We start from the raw sequence: 12,431 nt of genomic DNA, 5'->3' as shown, positions 1-12,431 counted from the left end.
AGCCCAGCTCCCCCTCTCTCTGACCCACACCTCTGTTTCGTCTCTGCCGTTCATAACCATGATCCTAGATCCTCCTTCTCTTCCCACATCTCCAGATCTTCCCACCACCACCACCCAGCTGCTGCCTCTACCCATCTTCTGCTGCAAATCCACTCATGCCCACCTCTTCTTTTGCCTGGACTTTTACAATTACCTCCTGCCCCAAATCCAAGCCATCAGGACGCCAGGATGTGCTGGCTTCTCCTCTGCAGCACGTGTGAGATCACCATCCGCATTCGCAAACAATTCCCTGGGCTCCTCATTCATTTCAGGACTCAGTTCAAAACTGTCCTCCTTGTGGGTAAAAAAAAATCCTCATCTGTAACATGTTTTCCTCCCATAAGTCACTAGGTGTCTCTCTGGGTTGTGTACAGTTCCAAACCGAGCGAGGGCCCCTGGTAAACACGAGCGACAAAGAAAGAATCTGAGCTGTGTTGAAGCCAGTTTCTGTGTGTCTTGTATGGTAGCTGTTTCCTTTAATAAATGACTCCTGTTTAAGATGGATTGTCATTCCTTATCTGGGGTTTGCTCTCTCTCATCAATCTACTCGGCTTTTGGCTCCCTCCGTTCCCCTAACACTGGCCTTCTGGCCCTTCTCACCATCATACAGCTGTTGGCGTGAGGGCGTTCCTCTCCACAGCTCCTGCCATGTGGAACCGCCATGTTCGTCAGCCCATGATCTCTTTGAAACACCATCTAACAATGTACCTTTTTCTCCCTTCCCTGAAGCAGTTAACCGCCCTCTCCCTCTGACATGGATCCTTATGGCTGAATGCTTTAATTTACTCACCACACAATGTTTGTACATCAGGTGTTTTCTGTAACTTTGACAGCATACCATTTGTAGCCTTGTGCTGTTTGGCTCGGCAAAAACTGGGGAATCTCATTTGTGTGACAGATAATAAATGCAGGTAACATTTGATTAAACTGGAGGATACCTGTCCTGGAACAGCTGGGATAGTCACCAGCCCTGCGCAACTGTGAACCATAATTGTTGAGGTTTTATTCTGTAAATTATAATTAAATCCTTTTTGCTTTGCTGAAAAGACGTTTCTTTGCAATTCTCTTATGCTGTCGTCAGTATCAGCATAGACAGTATCACCAGTAAAGAAAACAGTTACGGTCATATTTAAAGACAAAAGGCCAGATGCACTTCTGCATATTAGCTCCTATGTACCACTCAAGCAGCTCAAAGGAGACAGATGCTGGGTGTGATCGGCCAGCTGAGAACTCCCCTAACTAGGGGAACACAGCTGGTATAAAGCCGACATAGGCAGCTCTTGCACTGTCTGCCCCTCTCTAGTGTAACGGGTGCGTTGGGGCCAAAAAAGGGCAGATGCAATTATAGTCCACCAATTTTCACCCGGTGTATGATCCAATAGGCACTACAGCAAGCTGGCACACATTAGAGCAGCCACTAGGCTGCTCTAACTCACACCAAGGTCAAGGCCGGTGCAGACTGGCCTAGGAAATCAGATAATGTAACTGACTCCTTGCCAGCATGTCCCTACCTCTTCACACCATCTGCAACGAGTGGATCTCCACATAGGAGAGAAACTGGTTCTAACTACTGAATTTAAACCAGGATCAAAGGGACACTAGTGGTTACGGAACAGGCATAGGAGCCAGGAGAGCCACTGATGTTTGCAAGGTGCTTGGCGATCCCAGGATGGAAGGTAGCTGTCCACGCCATGGAAAAGTAGAAGGTATTGTTCCTGTAGCCTGCGCTTGGCTTTCCGTCAGGCCATGCACTACCACGCCCGTAACTCGACACCACACCCTCGTGACGAATGCATTTCTGCTCTGGGTGGCTTTGCTCGTCTCGGGCTTGGACTGTTCCATTCGCCGGGGCGCTCTTTGCTCCCGGGAGTTAGTTCTGGACCGTGTGGGGGATCTGCTTTTGCCCTTCTGGGTCATCTCATTGCAGCGGGGTGGGATCTGAGACACTTACCGCACCGAGCCACTCGCCTCTGCTCCCCGCCTGATTGAAACAGTAAGCTGGCAAAGATAAGCCCCAAAGCCGGCGGGAAGATTCACCCACCTTTCCCTGGCATTGTGCGGTGAACGGGGGGAGGCGGGGAGCCAGCGGAGGCCACGCTTGCTCATTGATCACGGCACAGGAGAGGGAAAACCTTCCTCCCTTTTTTATGGCCTGCTCTTCAGAAGCCAGGAGCAGGTGGCAGCTTCATGGCATCCGTGTCAGAGATCCCTGCAGGGCTGCCAGGGTTGTACATTTATTTGGACCCATTGAAACGTTTGTACTAAGGCCAGCTCTGAGCAGCAAAGACCGGCTCCAATTCTCTGCCTTTCCCCAGTTTCATAGAGTTCCGGCCTGGGGTTTCAGTTCTGGTTCATCTCGAGGAGTTAGCAAAGCAAAAGGGGTGGCAGCTACTGGACATAGCTTCATCCAAGCCCACCTGGGAGACAGGGCCACTTCCCAGGTCTGAGCAAGGCGGCAGCACAGAGCAAAAGGGCCGGGGTGGGAACGGGCGCAATCTACCTGCTCAAGGAAGTGCAATGGGACCAGAGGAGAGGAGAATTCAGAGTGAACTGGCGGAGGTTGGAATTAACAACGTGGATAGATACCGTAGTAGAAAGTGGCTGGAGGACGGGTCAGAAGAGGGGTGAAGTTCTGGAACAGCTGTCCAAGGGGTGCAGCGGGGGAAAAAAAACTGACTTGTTTCAAGACGGAGCTTGATCCGTTTATGGAAAGGATGGGATGATGAGGTTGCCTACAATGGCGTGTAGCCAATCTGCGACTGCTGGCAGCAAATATCTCTGATGGCTAGAGATGGGACGCTAGATGGGGAGGGCTCTGAGTTACTAGAGAATGCTGTCCCAGGTGTCTGGCTGGTGGGTCTTGCCCACATGCTCAGGGTCTAACTGATCACCACATTTGGGGTCAGGAAGGAATTTTCCCCAGGTCAGTTTGGCAGAGACCCTGGTGGAGTTTTGCCTTCCTCTGCAGTATGGGCCTTAAAGTCGATGACTCTAGAAAGAAAGATGGTTTTAAAGGCCACGCTGCCTCTGACTGCTCAGGAACGTGCAATGGGAATGCAGATTGAAGGAAGTGTCTGCTGAGGAAAGAGACTTTCCCACCAGAGTAGAACTGGCCGAGAACCAGAGTTTTTGATCTGTGGGAAATCCTGACATCTTGGAAAATAACCATTCATTCTGAATTGGAATGAAAAAAAGAGACGCCCCACTAAACACAATTTTTGAACAAAAAAACCAGTTTGGATTCAGGTGAAAGGTTTCAGGCTGATACCGTCAAAAGGTATCTTTAAAAATATTTCTAATTTTATAAACAAGTTTCAAAATGAAAAGCCAAATATTCCCATCCGAAAATGCCGAAGCGGAGTGGCTGAGCAGCCCCTGAAGGCTTTCTTTCAATTTTTTTCCTCACAACGAAATGTCAGAACTGACATGTTCCCCTAGAACATTTTGATTTCAACAAAGATTTCAACCTTCCCCTGGAAAATTTTGACTAACTGTATTCCAAAGGAGTGCAACTAAAAACCAGACCTCCATGAGGGGGAGCTGGTGCTATCGGACAGTGACTCATTTGTGAAACGAGGCTCGTAAATAAGGGCTGTTTGCAAAAGGAATTCTATACTTACTAGTGGGGTACTTCGCAAGGCAGGTGACAGGACCTAGGCAACAGAGGAGCAGAAACTGAACAGGGAAAAGCTCCTGGACTGTGTGTGAAGCCAGCGGAGATCTGCAGCAACCAGAAGAGGGCCAGCCATGCTAGAAGAGGATTTGGGTTGGCTGGGGCCGCCCTGTTGGGACTTGGGGTTGCCAGGCTCTGGAGTGGGGCAGGGCTCTTCCAGCTGAAGTAGGGGGGCACCTGGAGGCAGTGATTTGCCCCGGGCCCCACAACACCCTAGGGACGGCTCTGGCTGACAACCTGAGGCTGTTTGTTATGCTCACATCATACACACAGACAAAAACACCGCAAGCTCCCCAAAGATCCTCTTCCTAGAAGTCCCTATGTGGGGAACCAATATTTAATAATGGACTCTTCAGTCTGGCAGAGAAAGATCTAACACGATCCAATGGTTGGAGGTTGAAGCTAGATCAATTCAGGCTGGAAATAAGGCATAACTTGTTAACAGTGAAGGTAATAAACCATTGGACAAGAGTCCTGGTGGATTCCTCACCACGGACAGTTTTTCAATCAAGTTTGGATGTCTTTCTAAAGCATCCGCTCCAGGAATTGTTTTGGGGACGTTCTCCGGCCTGTGCTACACAGGAGATCAAACTAGATGGTCACAGTGGCCCCTTCTGGCCTTGGAATCCACGAACCTCTGAACTCCTGAAAGGTGGCAGCATGACACGACTTCGTTTCTTAGAGCCCCGAAATGCAGCACACAACAATCAAATACAGAGAGAGACAAAGCAGGCTGCTTCTTACGGCAGCGAGGCACAATGCCCCCACCTTGCTCCAGATGGCTGTTTCACGGATTGACGGCTGAGGACGCAGATCACAGGCCTCCCTCGGAGAGCTCCCCTCTCCTGCAAGCAGGACCTAGAAGACCCTTCCAATTTAAAGCGGTAGCTTGTAATTTTAACACAGTTTTCGATTCTCACAATGATGCGCATGTGCCTGCCCCCTTGATGCCACCGGAAAGTACCACCTAATCCCAGTGGCATTGCACAGGCCTTTCCCAGGGCAGCAGGAGACGCGACTGGCCGAGTGGATCAGGAGGCGCTAGGTGGCCAAAGAGTCCATTTTTTCTTCTGTTTGGGGCCATTTGGTTGCGGAGGCAGAGAGCGGTAGGATGGCCTTGTGGTTAAGGCTCTGCCCCAGGACCCAAAACCAGGCAACTGGCTGCAGGAAAACAGCAGATTTTGCAGCTAAAACACGGGATTCCAGCACAAATACTCAACTCTGCCCCTGTAGAACAGCTAGGGTTGCCAACCCACCCGGATCATCCTGGAGGCGCCAGGGATTAAAGATTAATCTTTCGTTAAAGAGGATGTCAGGTGATGAAACCTCCAGGGATACATCCAATCAAAGCTGGCAACCCGTTCCAGCTGTAAATCGGGCGGGTCTCCAATGCCCACGCACTCACGCGGATTTTAGGAAAGGGGACATTTACTATGGCCGGGGCAGGGAAACTCTTTGGTCTGGCTGCCCGGCCCAGCTTGGCTGATCTACCCCCAACCAGTCTTTGGGGGATCGGGGCGCCGTGCGGGAAGTAGCACAATATGGTTCTACTGCCCCTTTAAGAGCAGAGCACCTGCAGCCGGTTGCTGCGGAGAGCTGGTTCCAGGCCCTGCAGCTTTCCATCCCTGTTCACACCACAGGGCTGCTTCAAAGCGGGGCTTGGACCCTCTCCACTGCAACCACCTATTTCTTGTATCCAAGCCACAGGCAAATGTGGGGTTCTTGGGATCTGCTAATTGCCCCAGCTTGGGGATCAGAGAATCATACCAAATACCTTCACACCTGTCATTAGTCTTCTGACACACGGGGAGTGTCCCAGCCACCCGGCAACCACAGCCACTCATTAAAACTCACGTCTCTCATCTGGCCTCCTGCCCCTGAACTCCCCTAGCCCCAGCGCCGCCATCCGTCAGCCTGTCCGCTCTCATGCACAGGAACAGGCGTTATGGGAAGGGTGATAATATGGTATAGATTATATTGAATACGGGCACTGGGGAGCTGTGCTAAATGCAATAAGCTGACGCCTGCTCCCTTGGGCTAAGGCATAGATCCCGTCATACCCAGCCTGGCGCAACTCCTCATTTGGCGTAGGCAGAAAGGAGAACTGCTAAAGGCAAGAGGCGTGAATGTCCTGGCCTGATGCAAGCTGGGGAGGAACCTTCACAGGCAGCTGGTTTGGAACATCGCATGCAAAACAGAGATAAGGGCCTGGATGCCAGGGAAGCAGGAAAACAAGATAAAAAAACGGATGGAAAAATGCCAGTCTCAGAGGGGCTGTACAGGGTGCTTTTAGCTCAGCAACGGCTGATCCAAATATAGCTGATTTTGGGGGTGTACTTTGACGCTCACCTGGGTAAGGTGCACTGCACCCTGCAGAAATAAGCCTCCCCGAAGGATTGGTATGGCATTAACTCTTTGTTTTCGGCATGGTACTGCTTTGTCTTTAGACAATACAGCGCCTGAGCGTGGTTATTTGGTCTCGAGCATTTTAAATATCAAACCACAAGTGTAGGCAAAACCAGCTGGCTATCCTTTTAGCTGTTCCTCTTTTGGGGCTCCTACACGTGCCACAGTAGCGAACAAAAAGCCAGTCAGTGCGTAATGCAACAAGAGAACGGTATAACTCACGTGCAAAGAAATAAAAGGGAAATCCCTAGAACAACCCATGGAGTTGGATCCCTGCTTGCTATTCCCTCCGGCCCCCCATGGGCTGGTGTCTTTACTCAATGGGGCAGAGAGTTTGTTTTCTTATGCCTATAAAACACCCCGAGGGGAACGCTGTTCTTCTGTTCATGGCACTTGGCTGGGACTCAGGACCCCTGAGTTCAATTCCTGGCTCTGTCACAGACTGCCTGGCTGCCCTTGGGCAAGTCACTTAGACCCAGAGCCTCAACGGTATTTAGGCCCTTAAGTCCCATTGAAATTAACGGGGGTGAAATACCTAAATACCTTTGAGGATCTGGGCATTAGTCTCTCTGTGCCCCGTCTTTAAAATGAGGTTTACAGTACACCCTGGGTCTGTTGTATTTATTTAATTTGTAAGTTTTTGGGGGAAGGGACCGCTGTTTTCTACAATGTCTGTGTACAGCACCTAGCACAATGGTGCCTGGAGTAACATAACCAGCGTCACCTTGCACCCTCTGTGGTGCAATACCAAAGGACTGGTGTTACTGGGACGCTGATGTCGTAAGATCTAGCAAATTCTGACTGTTGAGGTGGCGCCCACGAACTTGGCTCCACCTGCGTGAGCATATGGAATTGTTGTTGTTCCTGTTTACGTTGCCATGGGCTCAGCCTGGTGGGATGGTCATTTGTTAGCTCATGCAAACATAATCAGCACAAGCAAAGAGGTTAAAAATCTTGGGCCGGATTCTGGGCCCTGCTACAGGGGCCATGTGCTGCTCTGGGAGGTGCAAAGCATCTGGAAAGCCAGAGGCTCTGCCCCCTGGAGAAATCCTTCTGGGTGTGGGAGGGGAATCCCTGGGTGACTCAAAAAGACCGTAGTGACATGTATGTTACATCCCTCCAGGTTTCCAGGTGAGCCCCGGGGGAGAGGAGTGTGCCCGGGGAGTGTCGACATGGCTGTGAATCTCTCTAGAACAGCCTGGCACAAGTTAGAGCAGCTCTGAGGCTGCTCTAACTCACACGGCGGACGGGCCCAGCCCCAAGGCAGCCAAGTGCGGTGGGTCATGCCACGCGTGGCAGCTGTGGGGAAATGGCTTCTTTGCAGCATGAGGAGCAGTGCAGCGGAGAGATGAAAAGTCTGGGCTACCTCGGAGTCGCCCCCGGTCCCCAGGCCATCAGGCCAGAGCGGGCCGCGCCCCTCGCCGGGCGACGATGATCTGTGTTCAGCTTCTGGGGTGGAGTGGGCCTGTTGTTAGCCCTCCCTCTGCCTGGAGACAGCAAGGCCCTCCCATTGAGGTCCTCCCACCTGCTCGTGGGCCACCGAACGTGGGGGGGGGGGTGAATTAGCCTGACTTAGGGCCCAATCCTGAGCGGTGCTGAGCAAGTGCTAAGAGGTTCTGGGTCGTCTCCGCTGCCATGGAGATCGCCATAGGAGCACTCAGCCCCTCACAGACTTTATAGAATGGGCCCCACTCTGGGAAAGGAGCTGCTTCTGCAGTGAAGGGCTGGCTCTGTGTGGTATCAATAGACACCCCAGTGATCGGGGGGGCTTGAACCCGGGACCAAACCCCTTCAGCTGTGTGAAGTAGCAGGCTGTTATTGTACTCTAATATTCTATGATTCTATGACAGGACTTACTAAGCCAAGGTATGATACTGGGTGCCCATGACCCACACCCATTCGCCTTATCCTAGATTATAGATCTTCTAGCTATCTATTGGTTGGCTAATTCCTCAGTCCCCTGTTGCTTTGGAAAATATTCAGCAATCCATGATTTCAGTTCCTCTGGAAAAGGGTGACCACATGCCCCGTTTTGGCTGGGACAGTCCCTTTTTTAAGCCCTGATCATCAGCGGGCAAGAGCAAATGGGACAAATGCCCAGTTTTGCCAAAAAAAGTGGGGTGCGACCCCCCCTAGTGGGGAACCAGAGGAAGATGCAGGGGGAAGAACGGTGATGCCAGCCCTGCGCACGAGGGACGACTTGGGCCGGCCCGAGCCCACACGGGCATGTGGCAGGGACAAGTGGCTCACGGTGGTCTGGGCCTGGGCAGGAGGGTGGATTGGGGCAGCAGAGGTGGGCGGCTCAGATCGGTCCCACAGCGGGGTGGAGAGGATGGGAGGGCCTGGACCAGCCCCACATGGAATCATAGAAGATGAGGGTTGGAAGGGACCTCAGGAGGTCATCTAGTCCAACCCCCTGCTCACAGCAGGACCAAGCCCAACTAAATCATCCCAGCCAGGGCTTTGTCAAGCCACAGCTTAAAAACCTCTAAAGATGGAGATTCCACCACCTCCCTAGGTAACCCATTCCAGTGCTTCACCACCCTCCTAGTGAAAACATTTTACTTAATTTCCAGCCTAAACCTCCCTCACTGCAATTTAAGACCATTGCTCCTTGTCCTGTCATCTGCCACCACGGAGAACAGCCTAGCTCCATCCTCCCTGGAACTCCCTTTCAGGTAGTTAAAGGCTGCTATCAAATCCCCCCTCACTTTTCTCTTCTGCAGACTAAACAAGCCTAGTTCCCTCAGCCTCTCCTCATAAGTCATGTGCTCCAGCCCCCTAATCATTTTTGTTGCCCTCCGCTGGATTCTCTCCACCTTCTCCACCTCCTTTTTGTAGTGGGGGGGCCCAAAACTGGACCCTTTGGAAATATATAGTCACTCTATTCTGGAAGCACTTCAGGACATTGTTCTCTGCCAATTGTTTTCAAGAACCCTCTAAAATAGAGGTGTCCTGTTGTGAATAATTCCTGTCTGGACAGAGTCATCATGGTTTGTTAGGGCTCTTCCCTTCCTGCCCAAACCTGCAAGACTCTGCTCAAATCCCTGTCATAAAAGAGGGACAAGCCTGTGGTACCTCACACTGACATGGCATGACGGCTTTCTGTATTCAAAGGTTTCAGGCACCAGGGAGGTTACCATGGGGGAACGCTGAGATGGACTATGTTATCCCTGAACTGCCAGATGTCATCACCCTTTGGAAAGGGCTTTCCGGCCCGATGACAACTTAATCCCATATAGAAATACTCTGAAGGCACCTACGACCCAGCAGAATTAGGTACAACTAAACCTCAGGAACAGCCCAGAGCTACAAATGAATCCATCCGGGCTTCAGAGGCATGGAACCAGACTGGAAAGGTTTTAAGTGGTGCCATGTACATTGAAACAGCGCTGCCGTGACGAATCCTGCCCCTGTGGAAGGAGCAGCCATTTTGTCGGAGGAGTTGCTGCAGCCTGTTCCAGCGATGACATACACGCTGCGCTCTCTCTTGGAGAAGACCGGCCTGTTGTGATAGCCTTCCTCTCAAACTCCTCTCAGACTGAATTAAGATGGATTTTGCTGTGTGTAAAGAAACACAGCAGCCAGCTGTGCGAGGAAAGGCAGGGGTCAGAAGACACTGTTCTGAGTGGCTTGTTTACACTGTGAAAAAGAAAAGACCTTCTTTTGGGCCTAGTTTGGACCCAGGAAAGGCTGGGGGAGGGGGGAGGAAGAGAACTTTGTGGGCTGCTCACCCCATTAGAGAGAGAAATTCCCCATCCATCTCCCCACCTCCCGCATCCCCTGTGACAATAGGGAACTAAGAAACCACTTCTAGAAATAAACTTTTAGGGCTTCAGCGACATTATAAACACAAATGCAGCTGTCTCCAACATGGTTTAAAGATTTCAATCTTGTAGCAAGTCAGCCAGGGGCAAACCATGGCCCCGGCCCATGTTGAAGTCCTGCAGGTGTCTGAGGTCAGATCCAAGTGAATGCTTCAGAAGTTCTCCTTCATTCGGTGAGTTCAGACTGTGATATTTGAACTCATTCTTCTGCTGTTTGCAGTGGCTCAATGAATCTGTGCGGGGGAATTTCAGTGCCTGGGCCGCTCCATCCCACACTGCCCGCCTCTAGTATTCAAAGGCTGTGCTCCGTGCTGAGTGATCGGTCACCTAAAATCACATTGCATTATTTCTGTCCCCTGGCTGGGCGGCCAGCTAGCTCGCAATCGACTCTCCAGGTAGGCTCATGTTATGAGGATTCGTCCGCACAAATATTTGCAACAGCTTCACTTGCCATGAACGTTCTTGAGAAATAAAATGGACCACCAGTCACAGGAAGTGAATCGAAGGCTGTAAATCCCTCAGAGCAGGTCGCTGGGTGACTTTTCTAAGGGATATTTGGGAATATATGACTCAGGCCATGGTGCTATCAGGACTTTTGGGTGTTCGACCGCTGGGAGGCATTCACGGACAGAGGACTGTTCTCCTGGGATGGTCACCACCTGAGCAGGGAGGGAAATAGACTTCTGGGATACAGGCTGGTACAACCAATTAAAGGAGCGTGAAAGTAGGAATTCGGGGGAGGCAGCTGGGAGAAGCTCACGTAATTTCCATGCCTGATTCTAATACTGAGAGAGTACAAGGGGCTATAGCAATGGAGAAAGGAACAACAGAGGGGAGGAGAATGGATAAGGAGAGGCAAGATAGTGGCAATACCAATGATGATAACAGTCAGGTTGGTGATGCAGGCAGTAAATCTGGTGGGGAACCTGGACAAAGCCAAGCAGAAACAACTAAAATGTCTGTACGTGAATGGAAGGCACTTGGGTAACAAAATGGAGGAACTACAACTACTGGCGGAGGCGGTGAAACCAGATATGATAAGGATAATGGAAACATGACGGGATAGTAGTCATGTCTGGAGAACCGGTATTGACGGGTATGTGCTGTTCAGGAGAGGCAGAAGTACAGGTAAAGATGGTGAAGTGGCATGGTACATTAATGATGAGGTAAACCAAAGAAATTAGGAGTGATGGAATGGATAACATAGAATCTGTTTGGGTCAAAATAACTTTGGGGAAGAATGGTAACAGCGGCTCCGTGGGGCTAGTGCTTGAGGTTTGCTACAGACCCCCAGGATCCGATCTGGATATAGAGAACTCTTTACTATTTTTAATTAAATAAATGCCACTGGGAATTGTGAGTTTATGGGAGACCTTCATTCTCCTAGATATAGATTGAAGCGCTACTAATAATGGTAGGGTCCAGATATTCCTGGATGCAATAGCCAACAAATTTCTTCACCAAATATTCACTGAGCCCGCAAGAGGTTAGCATTGGTAAGTAGCGCGGGCCTCATAGAGGAACTGGTTGTAGAGGACAACCTTGGTTCGAGTGATCACGAGCTAATTCAGTTTAAATTAAATGGAAGGAAAATAAAAAATAGATTTGCAACCAGGGTCCTTGATTTCAAAAGGTCAAAAGTAAAAAAATGAAGGGAATTAGCTAGAGGAAGTGAACTGGACTGAAGAACTCAATGATCTGAATGTGGATGAGGCAGGGAATTACTTTACATCAAAGTTGCAGGAGCTATCTGAAGCCTGCATTCCAAGGAAGTGGAAAAAATTCACAGGGAGGCGTTGCAGACTAAGTTGGATGAGCAGGCATCGCACACAGGTGATTAAGAGAAAGCAGAAAGTGCAAAAAGCAGAAAGCCTTCAAGGAATGGAAGATGAGATACATCAGCAAGGAAAGCTGCTTCTTGGAGGTCAGAAAGTGAAGGGGAAAAGTGAGAACTGCCAAAGTCCAATAGCTGGACCTTGCAAAGGAACTTACAATCAATATTAAATGGTTCTTTAGCCACATATATAAAAGAAAACAAGAAAAGAAGAAGTGGGCCTGCTAAGCACCGAGGCCAAGGATGGAGATTAAAGATGATCTAGGCATGGCCCAACTCCGAAACAAATACTTTGCTTCAGTTTTTAACAAGGGTAACGAGGAGCTTGCAGGATGTGGCAAGGTAGCTAACGGGAATGAGGATATGGAAATAACAATGATCACATCCTAGGTGGAAGCCAAACTCAAACAGCTCAATGAGACCAAACGGGGGCCCTGGATAATCTCCAGCCGAGAATATTAAAGAAATGGCACTTGAAATTGCAAGTCCAATAGCAAGGATTTTTAATGAGCCCATATACTCGGGGGTCATACCCTATGACTGGAGAATTGCACATATGGCACCTATATTTAAGAAAGGAAAAAAAGTGATCCAAGAAACTGCAGGTCCATTAGTTTGACCTCAACTGCAAACAAGGACTTAGAACAAATTG

This window comes from Emydura macquarii, unplaced genomic scaffold, assembly GCF_026122565.2.
Source record: "Emydura macquarii macquarii isolate MOO-44397 ecotype Brisbane River unplaced genomic scaffold, CSIRO-AGI_Emac_v2 contig_366, whole genome shotgun sequence".
NCBI classification, from domain to species: Eukaryota; Metazoa; Chordata; order Testudines; family Chelidae; genus Emydura; species Emydura macquarii.
The sequence above is the reverse complement of the archived record's forward strand: the minus strand, read 5'-3'. Positions refer to the sequence as shown.